Source organism: Helianthus annuus, chromosome 1 (assembly GCF_002127325.2).
Source record: "Helianthus annuus cultivar XRQ/B chromosome 1, HanXRQr2.0-SUNRISE, whole genome shotgun sequence".
NCBI lineage: Eukaryota > Viridiplantae > Streptophyta > Magnoliopsida > Asterales > Asteraceae > Helianthus > Helianthus annuus.
Genome location: NC_035433.2, coordinates 81,600,689 through 81,606,735, shown reverse-complemented (window position 1 = coordinate 81,606,735; position 6,047 = coordinate 81,600,689). Strand labels below are relative to the sequence as shown.

The 6,047-nt window shown below is 36.8% G+C and overlaps 1 long non-coding RNA gene across 1 annotated transcript; it reads right to left on the bottom strand.

Moving 5' to 3' along the window:
• Window positions 1-5,037: 5,037 nt before the first annotated feature.
• LOC118480397 lies at window positions 5,038-5,335 on the bottom strand. Its single transcript, XR_004862594.1, has 3 exons — window positions 5,286-5,335; window positions 5,245-5,255; window positions 5,038-5,179 (listed from the first exon to the last, which is right to left on the bottom strand). It is a non-coding gene; the product is annotated as an uncharacterized LOC118480397 (long non-coding RNA).
• Between the last annotated feature and the right edge of the window lie 712 nt (window positions 5,336-6,047).

The window sequence follows — 6,047 nt, the reverse complement described above, 5'->3', positions numbered from 1 at the left end:
TGAAAGGGGTGTTTTCGAAACTGCTACTGCAGATGTCCAGGTTTCAAATGTTGATGTTGATACTATGCCACCTAATGTTTCTGATTCTGCTGGTCCTTCTAGAGTTGATCTTGATATGCCTAGCAGTTCAAGTGGTAAGAGACCTGAAGAACCGTTTAGAATGTTGTTTGATGATTCAAGTGATGATGATGAGCTTATTAGTATGAGAGAGATGAAGAAACGGTTAATGGTAGTTGAGCAAGATTCAATTCATAAAGAAGCCAAGATCATTCAACTTGAAGATACTTTAGTGCAAAAGAATAGACAAATTGAACAGCTTCAAGGAGATGTCAGTTTGCTGTTCAACATGGTTTATGATTTGTGAGGAAAGTTGGAAAGGAAGTTTGGGAATGAGTTTTCTGATCCAACAGATATACAGAAAAGAAAAGAAGCCTTTGATAAAGATGATGCTGAGCGTAGTACTGCAATGGAAAAGTATTTTGAAAAGGTTGTTGATCCTGTTGCAGAGAAGGAAAAGGCTGAGAGAATTAAGAAGAAAAGGGAGTTTGTGATACTGAAGAACAAGAATCTTAATCCAGATGATGATGATGCTCGGGCAACACATCATTTGATGGATGTCGGTGAAACTCTCTATGACAAAGTTGGAAACAGATCTGGCGTGGTTAGCTGGGGATTTGATCATGATTGCAAAAGATGGTGGATTAAGAGAAAAGTTGGTCCTGTTGAATGGTACAAGGCTCCAGCTCAATTTCAGACATTTACCAAGATTGATCTGACAAACTTAGCTAACGCACCTTATGTGGACGACAAGCCGGGTGGTCGTGGTCATTTATTTTGCGAGAGGTTGAAGAGGGAGGTTCTTCGTGGGTTTCCTTCTATGCATACTGCTGAATCTCTAGTAAAACCACTCAAAGGTGTTCGAGATCCATATACTAACAAGAGAATGAAAGCGGTTCACTGGCCTGCTACTGACAAAGAGAAGGTGATTCCTTTAGTGAGAAAGATTCCAAAGGGTGCCTTGAAGACGTTGCATTTCTGGGCATATGATGAACGACTAGGGCAGGCGGTGATTGTGTGTGATGACGATGTGAATTTTCGCTTGGTGGATCAAGTTGATTTGTTGAATGTTGATTATGAAGATCTGCAGGTGTTAGCTCAGAATCAAATTAGAGCTACTGAAAAATACGAAGAAATTGCTAAAGGATGGACTGCAGCTGTTGCTTCAGTTATTCATATTCGTAAAAAGGGTTTTGGTGGGCTTAAGGATCGTTTGGGTGGTGCTCGTGAAGATTGATATCTCAAGTCACTCTATGCATAAACCTAGGGGGGATTGTTGGAACCTTAAGGTTTATACATAGAGAAGTATGATAGTACAGGGTTGATTGTGTCTAGTTTAACTATGTTATTTGGGTCGAACTATGTAATGGGTTGGGAGATCTCGAGTGGGCCTTGGTTTGTTTACGGTCCATTAGTGGTAGTATATAAGTCACCCTTAGCAATAGTTTAAGGGTTGTTGGTTTTCACGCAATAGGGAGAAAGAGACCACTCGAGATCTCGGTTTTGGTATTCTTGTATTAGTCATCGTTAAAGGTGAATGCAAGTTTATTTGTTTGAATCTTAGTGTTTATTTGTTTGACAGTTTTCTTGGATCCACACTTGTGTTTGGATTCCGCACTTACACAAGTTGTTTGTGATATCATTGAGAGATCCTATCGGGATTTACATGGCCTTTTAACGAAACCGAGGCTTCGTAATATTCAAATATACTCCCGAGAATGTGTGATAAAAATTTCACGTGATTCCGAGATCGTTAAGCATGTTTTCTAAACTTTGGGCTAAAAGCGTCAACTTGATGAAACTTGCATTTACAAAGGAATTTAACGAACCCGAGACTAACGAAGTTTGTTTGCACATCCTTGGGTTCCAAGAAATTAACTACAAGGGCCTAAATTGCCAAAATTGAAGCCAAAAAGGGTTTAAAACATTCAGGGGTTGAAACTGCCAAGTTTTAAACTTGTTTTGCCAGTTTCCCCGGTCCACGCGGCCCGCGTAAGATCCCCTTAAATCTTACGGGCCCGCCTCAGCATGCCAGATACAGAAAAATGTTGCCAGGTGCGGGTTTGGCCTGTTACACAGCCTTACTTCGTTTTTAACGACCTAGGGAGCTATAAGTCGGTCCGTTTGAGTAGCTAGGACACCTGGGTGATCCCAGGGCCTCCTAAAACACCTGGAAGCAATCAAGATCAATGGAAATCCCTATATAAGTGCACCTCTTCTTATGTTCATAACTCACAATTGCAACAATTCAAGTTTGGGACTTGCTCTGGAGCTCTCAGCAGTAACAAGTGGATTTGAAGTGTAGAAAAGATTGCTAGGACCATTAGTAAGCTTCTAATTACCTCTTTAAGTTGTTTAATTAGTTTAATTACTTAAAAGTCAAACTTAGTGCCTAATTAGTTTGACTTTCGTTTTAATTACATGTGGCTTAACCACTGATCAAATTGAAAGTGGTTATGAAACCACATTAGTATAGGTGATTAACCCTTGAAAGGGTGTCCCCTAATTATCTCGTTTGACTGGTTAAATGTCGGGTCAAAGTAGTTTGAGAAAAAGTCAAACTGGACAGAATTGACTAAAATGATTAAAATTAATAAACCAGAGGTTCTAAATTATAATATAACATTCTAATGACTCGGTAATGACTATATAAACATGTTTTATTAGTTCTAATCCGACAATTAATCATCTAAGGGCAGATTATAACCGAAAGTCGCAAAAGCTTGACTTTTGCTATGTCTTTCAGTTCTGACCCATTCAAGCTTATTTCTTCCATGTTTTAAGCTTCCATTAGGACCATAATACATTGTAGTATAACTCTCTGAAGTTATATTGCATGGTGCCTAATCGTTTGTAATTTATGCTCTTGATCGTAATTATGCTCATTAATGCCTAAAACGCCCTTTTTGCATAAAACCGAGATTTTTAGCAATGTGAATGAACTAAAACCTTTGCTACTGATATTTAGACATGTCCCGGAAATTTGACATCAGTTTGAGGTCTAGAATGGGAGTTATGCTCAATAGCGTAATTAAGGGACTTCTTAGTAATTAGAAAGCGTAATTAGCATAAGGCCCATCTAAACCCGATTTTTGTCACCAAACTTTTTACCTACTGATGATAAATAATATTTTGGGATTTTTAAAGATTTTTATTTATTTTTAAGCTGAACTTAACATAGGATTATAGCCTAGTTTCGGTAATTGCCGATTTTACCCTTTTCATGTATAAAATGAGTTTTACATAACTTTTTGAAGCCAAACTTTTTTGCTACTGATCCTAAATGATAAATGTATTATTTTGAACCTTATAAACTGACCAAAATATCAGATTTCCTATTTTTACCATATTAGCCCTTTAAATCGCATATTTAGCGTTTTTAGCACCTAGTATGAGTCAAAACTATATTTATCATATAAAACTCATAAATTACTGATGTTTTAAACTAATTTACATAATATTACAGTAAGCTAATGTTTTAAACTCAGAAACTTATTTTTAACCCTTAAAAGCCTATGTAAAATTACCAAAATGCCCCTACGGTGCATAATTGGTTATAAAAGGCATATTTTCCATATGTTAAGTATCCTACTGATATAACTCGATAAAATACATGTTTTTACTAATCTAATCAGACATGGAACTCAGTTTTATAAATAAATTCTTTTATGAGCATCAAAATTACCAAAATGCCCTTATAGGACTTATTTTGGTTTAAATTGCTTTTTGGGCATAAATGTTGATATACTACTGATATATTAACATATTATGAGCATAATAATGATTAAGACCTGTTTATAGCTTGTCCGGTTACCCGTTACGCACTTACGCGTTCGGATCGGTTTACGTGACTAGTTTACGTAAAATAGACGAAACGGGCTTAACCTTGTCATTAAAACCTCATTTTCCAGAATGTGTTTAGTTTACCCACATTATACAAGTATCCAAGCTTGTCGGTTCTAAATCACATTCTATTCCGGTTTCCGTTTAATCTACCGGTTAGGTCCGTAAGGTTTCTTTCTAGCTAGTCGGTCTGAGTCTTTGACTTAAGTAAAGACCCGTTAGCATCCTAATAGATAATTAAACCTTCTATACATATTTATAGCTTCCGGTAAAAAGTATCTTTCAAGAACCTTAGGAATTTACTGCTACATCAGGTAAATACTTTTAACTTATTTTCCCTATACGGGCTTGGGATACGGTATATTAATACCGCTTGGTCGGGTATGGGATTATTATGTCGGATTGTGATTTAATAAATCCGCATAACCCGTTTTAATCTGTATTGTTTGATAACATAAACATTTGGGGGTTAACGACCGTGTCCTGGATATCCTTGGCTCATTTAAGTTATTAATGGCCACGACCCATGCACGGGGTGCAAGCATGCACCCGACAGATGCAAATGCTAAATATTAATTTACCCACAAGTTGGGGATAACTCCTTTGTGGGTTCTATAAGTGGTGAGTCAGTTAATCATGTCCGGCTTACAAACCGGCCCCACATGTATGACAAGCATGTAAAACTGTATACAAGATTTTAATAAGATTGTCCCAAGTTATAAAAGATTTGTGCCTTGTGCATCTAAACCAATTTTCTTAAATGTTTTCAAAACGAGTCAGTTAAATTGTATTTACCAGTGTATACTGACGTATTTTCCTAAAGATTGATTTGACAGGTACTTATCGAAATAGGCTGGAGCTATAGGGTGTTGTAGAGGATCTTGCAAATCCCATAGATACCCTGAGTCTGTAGTTTTTGTTTCTTTGTACTTTATGATCCGCCTGTGGATCTTATTACATTCCAGTCTGTATTTTCTTGTATTCGAACATCGACAGACAGTATGGTTTGTAATAGTTTATTTACCCAGCCTTCCGCTGTGCTATATTATTGTGTGTGTTGACAATGATGATATCAACTACGTCACGGTACTCCCCACCGGGCCCACCGGTAATACATGGAATATTGGGGTGTAACAGTTGACCTACGTTGATTCTCTTTCGTGACATTTAAATCCAATGGAAACTCTTTGGAGGCATTTGAAGCGGTCACTCGATTCTTCCTTGCTAAATTAGCAATTCTATTCATGGATAGTGGTGCAATATATTGCGGAGGACATTGCTATAACAAATATCATGTTCACAAAATAAAAAAATAGAACTTTAACACTTTTATGATCTAGTTACCTTTTTGGATACTTTAACACTTTTATGAACTTTTTGGATACTTTAACACTTTTATGAACTTCTTGGTGATCTTCCTCACTATCATCACCACCAGTACAATCAATCTGACTGGCAAACCAATCAATAATTAAAAAGAAACAAAATCTAGTTACCCCAGAAGCGCTAATCAAATCCTTGGAAGAAATTGAAGATCCAAACAGGTGAGCAGCTCCCTGTGAGAAATCAAAACACAAGACCGATGTCGCAATATAATTGGATAAATTACATGAAATACATGCAAGTCCTTTTTTGTCGTAAGGTGGTACGAGAAGTGATAAAGTTTATTACCTACAGGAAAGTTATAGTGCCACGAAGATCTCCTTGAGATATGGAACTTAAGGTTGAGAGAGCCTATAAGAAATTACATATATTAACTCAAAAGGCCAATTTACCAACAATAAAAAAGTGTTGAAGATGCAGAGTCAAACGAGATCAGCACCTCTGAGTCCAAGTTAAGGCCCTCTTCTGTACAAGTATGCAGTATACGGGTGCTCATGATATCTTCTGAGAATGGTTTGAACCTGAATTTTGCACATCTAGAAGCAAGAGGTACCATAATCCTGCACCAGGTATGTAACAAGAATCAAGATGCATGAACAAGAAACCAAAAGTGCATAGAAAAGAAGAGTGTCGATTAATTTAATGTGATGTTTTCAATTATGTTAATTCTAGTTAAGTAACATCTCCAGTTGCATTTCTTGTGAGGTTTTATTTTAAAGATACTATTTGTTATCTTTGTCCGTCTACCAGCAGTGCGAGATGAA